Here is a 10619-nt window from a genome sequence, read left to right as displayed (position 1 = left end):
TGCGACTCTAAGCTCAAACTTATAAGAGAGGATTTAAAGGAACAATTGTATAATTTCACGGCTTGTCAAACGTGTCAAAGAAATGTTCGAATTTCGTATGCTGCATCAGTAGAAACGTCAAGTCGTACGCTTTACCTCCTCGACAGAGAGTAGGAAAACACATGTATCTGCATTTGACATGACACTAAATGAAAATCTGCCGTTCCATCATATTAAGATTTAAGCGGACATTTAATACAAATGTATTTAATCATTGAGGACTTATTTGTCAAGAAAGAGATTGTTTTGGACAGAATGGTCAGTAAATCAGAAATATATGACACTGACCACTGACAAACACCATAGTTCGCGTAGCTGCAGGGGCGGATATCCATTACATCGTAATTGCCTCAACTCAACATATCGCCGTCATATAGCTGGAATATTACATCGTAATGCACATTCATAATGCTATATTAAGGGTGTAGCAGTCTTCAAAACAAACATGTGCAGGGTTTGAGAAAACGATATGTGGATTAGATAGCTAAGATGTATAATGTTATCAGGACCGGGACTGATGTCATGACAATACAGATATCTGTAGCGCTGTTTCAGATGAATAATTAATACGTTTACTTCGCATCACCAATACAGTGTGATATCCATACCGCCTTGTATATGTCATATCTACATCTGTGAATAAAGATTCAGAGTGACAAAAACATCTCCACACGCATGTATGACAAGAGGGATGACGCCAACTTTCAAATCTCCATCTTTCCCAGTATATCGAGCAACATTCCAGCGCATCCAGCTATTGGTGTCTATATTTCACAACGTTTGAGTTACAATCGAGCATGCACTCTATGAAAATTTCAAAGAGCGTCATATGACTCTTGCTCATATGATGTTTGATCAAGGTTGCAACTTTCAAGGACTTAGTAAAGCTCTGAACTGTTTCATGGTTGCAGTTACCTATTGGACGCATCAGTGACAAGAATGCTGTCCTACGCTTTTCCCTATTTTGTCTGGTTCAATATGTCCGCGTGAACAATTGACTTGCCTTTATATGTGTTTGTGACTTGTGCCACCGATGGGGCAGGATACGCTCACATTTTCGCAACAATCTGGTATCCTGACTTTTTGATAGTGATTCATAATCACATGCTCTTGAAGCAGTTTGAATCGTACAGACGATTTATTAAGACAATTGAAAGGGTTTTGTCGCTTTTATAAAATGATAAGTGTTATGTATCCTATCCAATCCATTACTTTTTCATCAGCAGCATAATAATTATTAACCATGAACCTGGTATACAGCATTGTGGATATTATTTAGCACACGCGTACGATTACCTCAACAGCTTATTATAAAGACAGAATGTCAGACATTTATGAGTAATGAACCAAATTGAGGTCTGAGATAGATATCCCTCACGAAATCATTGGGTAGTTCTTGGTATCAAAATACCATGTCTAACGGCAAGTAACTGTACATTTGTTTCATCTGATTCAAACAGAAAACGTAATACCAGTGTTTCTAATTCATAAACCTCTTTTCTGGTTTGCTTCCGAAAACATGTCAATGTGTGACAGTTCTGCGGCATCCCTGTGTTGTATGATCAAACACCCGCCGCGTCATTCACACAACGTCTCTGAAAACGTTCACGTCAACATCAAACTTTTATTGTCCTTCCCTTACGGTCGATGCCACTTGTACTTTAAGTATGGGCTTAGAAATCACTATTGAGTCTGTACTTATTAAATACTCTAATGTCGGTGGAAATGTAATTACTACATCATCTATTCACAACAGGGCTATAACGTCTCTGTAACACTGATGTTCTCAACATAAATATCTCACTGCCTGGACCCGCCATTTATGGATCCGAATGTAATATCCAGTCCAATTAGTGTGTCAGTACCAAGCTGTTTCTGTTGGTTCAACTGAAGAGTGAACGCCTAAGACCTTTCTGATTTTCACCCTACATCAAGTTGACACGCACTGACATGACTTAAGTACTGCTGTAAGCATGGCTTAACCACATATTACTTGCTCACTCATGTACCTAATGCCGCAGTTTATGCATCAGTGTACCTTATGTGATAATCTGTGATTATCCGCCTACTGTAGGGAGTTAGACGTTATTCCTGCATAAGGAACTGACAATTGTTTGCATTTATGGTTGTCAGGATCGTTTGCATTTATGGTTGTCATTGTAATAAATATAAAAAGACAACAGCAACAAGACTGTGCTTATCAAATATACAAATGCGCGTCAGTCACTCATAAAACATAGCAATCAGAATGGAGACTATCTGTGAGTCAATGTCACTTTTCAGACATGACTTGTGAGCATTATACTGTCTACCATCGTTAAGATCCAGAGTAGAATAGGTCTTCAGCAACCCATGCTTTCCGCAAAAGGCGACTGTGCTTTTCGTAAGAGGCGACTAACGAGATTGGGCGGTCAGGCTCGTTGACTTGGTTAATGCATGTCAACGTATCCCAAAGCGTGGATTGATGCTCATGCTGTCAATAAGTCGATTGTCTGGTCCAGACTCGAAGATTTACAGACCGCTGTCATATTGCTGGACTATTGTTGAGTGCGGCGGCGTTAAACAAGAAACAAACAAACAAACAAACACACCATTGTGGACTGCGGTTTTGAAGGGGTCTTCAGCAACATATACAGGTCGTTCGAGGCTACCAAATGGATCGGGTGGTAAGGCCCGGCGGCGTGAATCGTTGCTCACAGCATTCGCCTCTTGCCAATGTCTTCTGGATGTTCCTTGGTGCAAAGCGAATCTTACGTTGCCTCCAAACACGTATTCGACCAACAACAGTTCGTAGCAGCATTCGACACTCGTCAGACCAATGAATCCTTCTCCAGTTGGCCAAGTTCCATCGACTACGGGCACGACACCATATCAGACGATTCCGCATGTGCCTCTAAGTCAGTTGAGGACATTTTACTGGTCTCCTGGCGTTATAACCAGCCGCTCTGAGGCGACGCCTTACGGTCATCGTCGAGTCTCTGATGGGTAATCCTCTGCAGTCTTAAATCTGTTGAAGTGGCAAATGGATTTCGGCCGACTATCCTGAAAAGACGTCTATCCTCTCTGTTAGAGGTCTTTCTTGGCCTACCAGACCTATGCCTGTCATTGACATAATTGGTTTGACCATGTTTGACAATCAAACGAGTGATAACACTGTGATGACGACCCATTTGTCTTGCAATGGCCCTGCATGACATGCCAGCATTTTTCATGCCTATCACTTGCCACCTTTCAGCGTTCGTTAACTTTCTCCTCACCATGGCTGATTTTCAACCTCTATTGGAAGGGGAATCTCACACAGGAGCAAAACGCAACCACGTGTCTGAAATTTGAATTTCACTGTTTATAGGGTAGGGGAACTGCAGCAACACGTAAAGCACGCTTTCCTTGTGGTATCTGGAAAAAAAATGGGTTCATGAAACTATGGAAGCCTAATTCAGTCATACATCCTCATATTTCGTATTTCTGATTCCCACACGTGAAATCAAGAGACTATGAATATGGTGGTGCTTAACTTTTGTGCATGTGTCTATGAGAGGCGTGACATTTTGGTTTGGTTTTCAACCTTCTTATTTTTTACAGTTGGTATAATGTTTAGCATCATGGAAGTCAAGGTTAAAGCGTGTAAGTAGTTAGCGGTGTTCAGTTAGTACACACCGGCCTGTCAGTAGTCCAGTCTGGCTGAAACAAACCAATGGTTACCAGCATGAGTAATAATCTGTGCCGTTGTTGAAAGTTTTTTTTCTGTTTTTTGTTTGATTGTTGTTTAACGCCGCACTCAGCGATATTCCAGCTACACGACGGCGGTCTGTAAATAATCGAGTCTGGACTGGACAATCCAGTCACTGATATCATTGATTATGAAATATATTCATAACTTTACCACTGAAGATATATCAACGTCAACAGTACATGTGTACCAATATGATTGTGAAATTTTTACCGCAGCGAAATGCTGTGTGGGGACATAGGGCGGATAGAGCTAGACTGGTATTCCGCCTTTCGCCTCCTATAGCGTCTGCAGGCGATGAGCGCAAGCGCTCTAAGGCAAGTAAACCAGTCTAGGACAGGCCGCGTTTCTCTCTTCTAATTTTTGCCGAATATCATAAACGTGTTTAGAGTAATAATTTACTGTTTGGAATGTTTTCAAAAATATTACGCAGTAAGTACGCATATCATTATGCACCTGTAAGACAAAAATAAAGTTTCTCTACAATTTGTTTACGTCTTTCCAACTACTGCCGATCCCATGTCCACATGTAACCCAATACAAATAAGTCACGACATAATAATAAATATGGCTGCTGTCATCTTTACCCTTGACTTTTGTCTTCCGCCTCTACCCTAAGTTGCCATACGAGGGAAAAACGTACGCTCTTGGGCAAATGTGGTGGTGGTCTTTTCCATATCTGTCGTTCACCAGCATTACCGCACTATGCTGACGCTCTTAATAAAACAAAAAATTGTCATAACTGGGTATCAAGTTTTACAACAGAATACTAGTTAACCATGTTCAAATCTAATTAATTTAAATAATATAATAAAACACAGAATTTGTTTTGCACACCCATGAGCATAACTATCTTGACTGACACCAATCAGCATCCAACAGGAACCAACATGAAGTGTATAGAAGCCAGTGTGTATTAATAAGCTTACACTAAAATATCTCTATTACCTGAACACTCCATCTACTTACTTTATCATATTTCTGTTAAAGTCCCCACAATGTAAGAAAAAACGAACGCTCACTCTACCCAATTAGAAAATAAACCCCGCAACATAACAATAAAGGAACTACGTCATTGACATGGGGAAGATACGAACAGGAATACGTGGGTGACATCTTGAAGTCTGTGGGATCAGACGTCAAGATAATTATCAAGAATGTCTTTTATTGGTTGAAAACCCTCATGTAGGTTTGGTCCTCTAGATGACTATAATGACAGGACAAGTTGGGCATTGGACAAGTCTATACGGCGGTTTCACAAGAAGATGGATACCTTCATGTGGTAATATGCGTCTTGTGCAATAATTCATCAGTAGTAATGTTTGTACAGGGTTAAGTCTTAGTCAGTCAAATAATCCTAAAATCAAATTTCAAGGGTTATGTTATCTACTGTGCAATGAAAGGGGACGAGATCAAAGACGATCGCCCATCATTATATTGGTGCATGTATTCCTCTCGGGGGCGGGTGTAAATACTACTACTTCAAATATCTCTCGATTTGTCATTCCATGAATAGAAAATCAAGGGAGATATCAGTGATCTCCACTCCCTTTTCCAATGGCGGCAAACAGTCGCCGTTCTTGAAGTTCAGTTAAAAGAATTGTGACGTCATAATTGGATTGTTTTATTTCGTTGGAACGGCTATGCATTGATTTACTTTGTCTCCACATGCAAATAAGTTAACAAGGTTTAGACTCCAGACATTTTTTTTTATCCAATGCGCGCAAATATTATGTACCAATTGAAGGCGAGGTTGGTACATAAATCATTGTGCTTTGACGCATGCACACATATATGAGTTGTGATTATTAGAATATTATTAAATATGCCCAGTCACATAAAGAAATGGTAAAAAATCAAGGAACGAAAATAAAACATATTCCGCAGTATTATTTTATAGTACGCCTCATTATTCATTAGCAACTGTAATACCTCGAGAGAGATAGCGCCATCTTCACACAGTCAGACAGATGATATAGACTTTAACCGTTCTAGAGGCGTAATAGACACAAGTGAATGAGTGAGTGAGTATGGTTTTACGTCGCTTTTAGCAATATTCCAGTTATATCCAGGCGGGGGACACCTGAAATGGGCTTCACACATTGTACCCATGTCAGGAATTGAACCCGGGTCTACGGCGTGACGAGCGAACTAGGCTTCCCGACCGCCCCCTAATAGACACAAAAGTAGGCGTTGTCACAGTAGTAGAAGTTCTAATCACAGTAGTAGTTGTAGTAGTAGTAGTACTACTACTACTACTACTTCTACTACTTCTACTACTACTACTACTACTACTACTACTAGTAGTAGTAGGAAGTGCGATGAGGAGAGGTGAAATGGGGTTTAACGTCGCGCTCAAGAATATTGCACATATATTGCGATGTGTGTGTGTATGTGTGTGTGTGTGTGTGTGTGTGTGCGTGCGTGCGTGCGTGTGCGCTTCTACTAGTCCGGTCTAATGCTGATTTTATACTATGATACTATGCCGCAGTTTAACATGAATACCACACTCAGACACAGTATACTGACTCCGAGCCGACCAGTCCTTGTTTTAGCCAATCGAGTGCCAGACAGGGTAAAAGACCAACAAATACCATCTTTTGGTATGACGCGGCCGGAAATCGAACCCCCGATCTTCCGCTCTCCGGGCCGACTACCACTCGACCAAGGAGGCTGTCCAGTAAGGGTGAGTATCATTAGTCACGTGAGTAGTATTAATCACAGTACTTGTAGTCATAATCTCAGTATTAGTTGCAATCATAGTCACCATAGGCGTAGTACTCTTGTAGTAGTAGCAGTAGTAGTAGTAGTAGTAGTAGTAGTAGTAGTAGTAAAAGTAGTAGAAGTCGAAGTCAAAGTTGTTGCAGTGGTTGTAGCTATTTTGTTTCAGTTACATTTGGGACTCATGAGGCAATATCCGATCAACACAGTTCTATCAGAGTAAAGCGGCGGTGGGCTAGCCTCGTGGTTAAAGCGTTCGCTAGTCACGAATGTGTGAAGTCCATGTCTGGTGTCCCCCGTCGAGATATTGCTGGAATATTGCAAAAAGCGGCGTAAAACAATACTAACTCACTCACTGTAAAAGGAAAGAATAGGGAAAAGGGAAAGAAAAGGGAAAAGATGAGAAAAACATTCTGCTCAAGGCATGTATAAAACCGCTTAAAAATGGCACAACATATGTCTTTTTCAAAACTCTCACACACACACGAGTTTGGGTCGAGATAAGATATATTTTTCAAAACCAGATATGTTTGTTATTTAAAATTGTTCTATCATGACGTCAGATTCGAATATGCGCTCGCAACTTGATGACGTCATATATTGGACGACGTTATTGTTGAGAGGGAAGTGTCTGGTAAGTTGTTCTCCATAGATATAGCTGGGCTACGCAGATAAACGCAGTGACCGCACTATGACAATGCCAGAGACAGAGATATGGCAATCGGTAAGGGGATAAAAAGTTACAGATAATCGATGTGAGGATTGTGAGAATATGCGGGTAATACCAAACTTAACCCACCTGTTCGTAAATGGACTTGTCCGATATTTTAGAGGTCGAATGCTATTCGGGGAGTCATCATTATTAAACTTTGGGTAAATATTTTTTGATATCTCACATAAGAAATAAACGACTCATGGTTGTTGTTAAAACAATCGTACAATAAAACACTGCTGGGTAGAATAAACCATACGTTTATTTCTTAGCCATATAAAAGAGAATTTATATAACTTTGACACAGACTGATCACACTTTAAAAATCAATTCATGGCATTTCTTCCCCTTGCTTGAAATACTTTTAACTTGCATGAGGGAGAACTACAGCTGGAATATATTGTATTTATGTATGAGATTCAAATTGCTAACAAGTGGCAAAAAACCCAAACGTGATTTACAAGGAATTTTTTATGCCTTGGGGTCATTATTTTCATTTATTCATTTTGTTGTTGGCGGCACACGCTAAACACGTTCCACTTTTCCCCACTTTCCGGTCAGCGCATATTTGTCACCCTTTGGCAAAAAAGATGAAATCATCTCAACCACTTAGTATTACTGTCATTCATGTAAAGAAGATGGTAGGTGTTAATGAAAATATATACTGTGAAGACAAATCATTATGATGAACACCTAAAATGACTCTGAGTTAAAGATGGTAGAAAGTGCTGCGGTAGTAATTGTACTATTCGGCGCCGTTACTTCAAATACAGTTGTACAGTGTACTTGTCAGCGCCAAATCAATGTGGTATGTTGAAATACTGACATATTGATGAACTAACTAACTAACTAACTAACTAACGAACGAACGAACGAACGAACGAACCAGCAACCAACCAACCAACCAAACAACCAAGCAACCAATCAACTAAAGGGCGCCTTGCCAAATTCAGCCAACGTGGTCGGCGGCCTTTGACGTTCACGCAAACGTCTCCTTATCATGTCCCAGACGTGTCAGTGGGGGAAACGCTGAGCGGATTGCTGGCAATAGCATTCTATAGATGTTGCTGGAGGTGATCATTGATGATTCGTGCACGTTGAGCACGGGCGTTGTCGTTTGAATGACAAAACGTCGACCCACACGTGTACACCTTGTAAACGCGACAACAAAGAGTGTCAGAATGTTGTCCCGATGGTACTGTCCAGTGACCCTTCCTTGCACAATATGGAGTGGGGATCAGTCAGTCATAGTGAGGCCATTCCACACCATAACCGATCCACCGCCAAATCTTTCATGAGGGCTTGACGTCCCCAGACACGACCACGCCTATCATGGAAGTGTAATGTGAATCGGGACTCATCTCAAAACATGACACGTGACCAGCACTGATTGCCCAGTTTCGACGTTGTGCACACCATTACGTCTGTTGGTAAAAGGCTGTTTGTAAGGGGTGGCACAACACATGTCTGTCCAGCATGGATTTGAGTGAGAGAGAGAGTGAGTGAGTGAGTGAGTTGGGTTTAACGACGCTTTTAACAGTATTCCAGTTATAGGGAGGTTGTGGGAGGAAAGCCCGAAGTGATACAGGTCTCAGAAGTTTACCACTTCGGTGAACCCCACGAGCACGGGTTTGGTGCTGACAAGCCTAGATACATAATCGGGGCGAACCGGGATTCGAACTCACAAGGGATGCAACTCTGCACAGCGAATCAGGTTGCCTTAGACGACTGGGCCACCCGTGTCCCCGAGCATATAGATGAGCTGCATGTAGATGATTTCTAATCGTCTGACTCGTATCTCGTGTTCCAGTAGCATGATGAAAGTTTGCAGCAATTTGAAATCGCCTCGATTTCTTGGTTTCGGATCACTCGATCTTGTACTCATGTCGTTGACTTAACACGCCCTAAGCGGGATCAGACTGAAATACTGAATGTTTTGCACGCTGACCTCACGCTGACTTCTGCTAGTTATCAGCATGCCAGTAGCCCGTAGACGCCGCATCGCGAGTTTATACACAAGCAATGAATAAAATCAAGTAAATCACAACTGTATGATGCGCAGAATTAATACGATTAACAAAAATAATGGTCCACAGAGATACATCAACCTTCCTTTAAAGTGTCAAAATCAGGAAGATACGTACAATCTATAGGATGTGTTTTGGTGTTACAGACATAAACGTCTTTGCATAGGGTTTTTGTCGTCAATATTTATCTGTGTTCTAATACTTGGTATTAACACTTACATTTAAGTGATGTTTCCACACTTTTTTAGAGTATATTTTGACAATTTCCCTTCAGTTCTAAATCTCTGTGACAGTTGAAGATCACTTCAAATGTTGGCAAAACGGAAAAACAGTTTCCTGAAGGTCTCATTTGCCCCATCAGGCAAGAAGACCATGACCAAGGTCTCCATATATAGTAGGCTTTCGGAAATATTGGATGTGTAAGAATAGGTGTTGGTGTGTTGATGGAGTGCACTATTCTAAGCATTTAATGCTGTATAACACCATGACGTACAGACCTGCAAGGCAATAAGGTGTTCCTGAAAGTACTCTAAGACATCGGAATCTAGGGAGACTATGATGATATACATCCCTGAAATGGGCATATGTTTTCTCTCCAAGAGGATGCAAAGGTCCAGGAAAGATGTTCTGAACAAGCAAATGTGTACATCAGATTCAATCTGATCCTGTCTTCTGTTAAAAACGTGGATCATTACTATGTAAGCTATGGTCTGCTTTATGGCTTTGCTGCTGAAGTAAAGCTGGTACTATTTCGCAAAAAATAAATTATTGTTGATACAAACCGCAACAGTAATATGATTTTGAACATATGTTCGTATCAACAAATTTGATAGTGTTTCACAGGAACATGCTCAGGATATGGTCAGGATCGTACAGTGGACTCTCCTCATAGCAGATATTTTGTTTACGATTATGATCTGTGCTCGTGGATTTCACCGAAGTAGTAAAAGTGTAAAACGCCGCTTTTAACAGTATTCCAGTTATATCGCTGCGTGTCAGCTTAATGTGGAGGGAAAGCCCGAAGTGATGCAGGTCTCAGACGTTTACCACGTCGGTGAAACCCACGAGCACGGGTATGGTGCTGACAAACCTAGAAACATAATCGGGGCGAATGAGGATCCGAACCCACAATCATAGGTTTCTGGCGTGCCCAAGGGACGCAACTCTGCACCGCGAATTGCGGCGCCTTAGACGACTGGGTCACCCGTGCCCCCTAACCGGCAAAGAAGTTGAGAAAGTAAATAATGTTAACACCCAGGGTTCAGTTATATGTTCTGAAGCACAATGAGTTAATAACGATGAGAAGCTCTTTTCAGGACTTGACTTTAGAAATGTCCTCAATATATCATTTCCTCGAATCAAAACTTCAGATGGAGACATACTTGATAAA

The sequence above is a fragment of the Haliotis cracherodii genome, unplaced genomic scaffold (assembly GCF_022045235.1).
Source record: "Haliotis cracherodii isolate W230 unplaced genomic scaffold, xgHalCrac1.p SCAF_4, whole genome shotgun sequence".
Lineage (NCBI taxonomy): Eukaryota > Metazoa > Mollusca > Gastropoda > Lepetellida > Haliotidae > Haliotis > Haliotis cracherodii.
Note: the sequence above shows the minus strand (reverse complement) of the source record.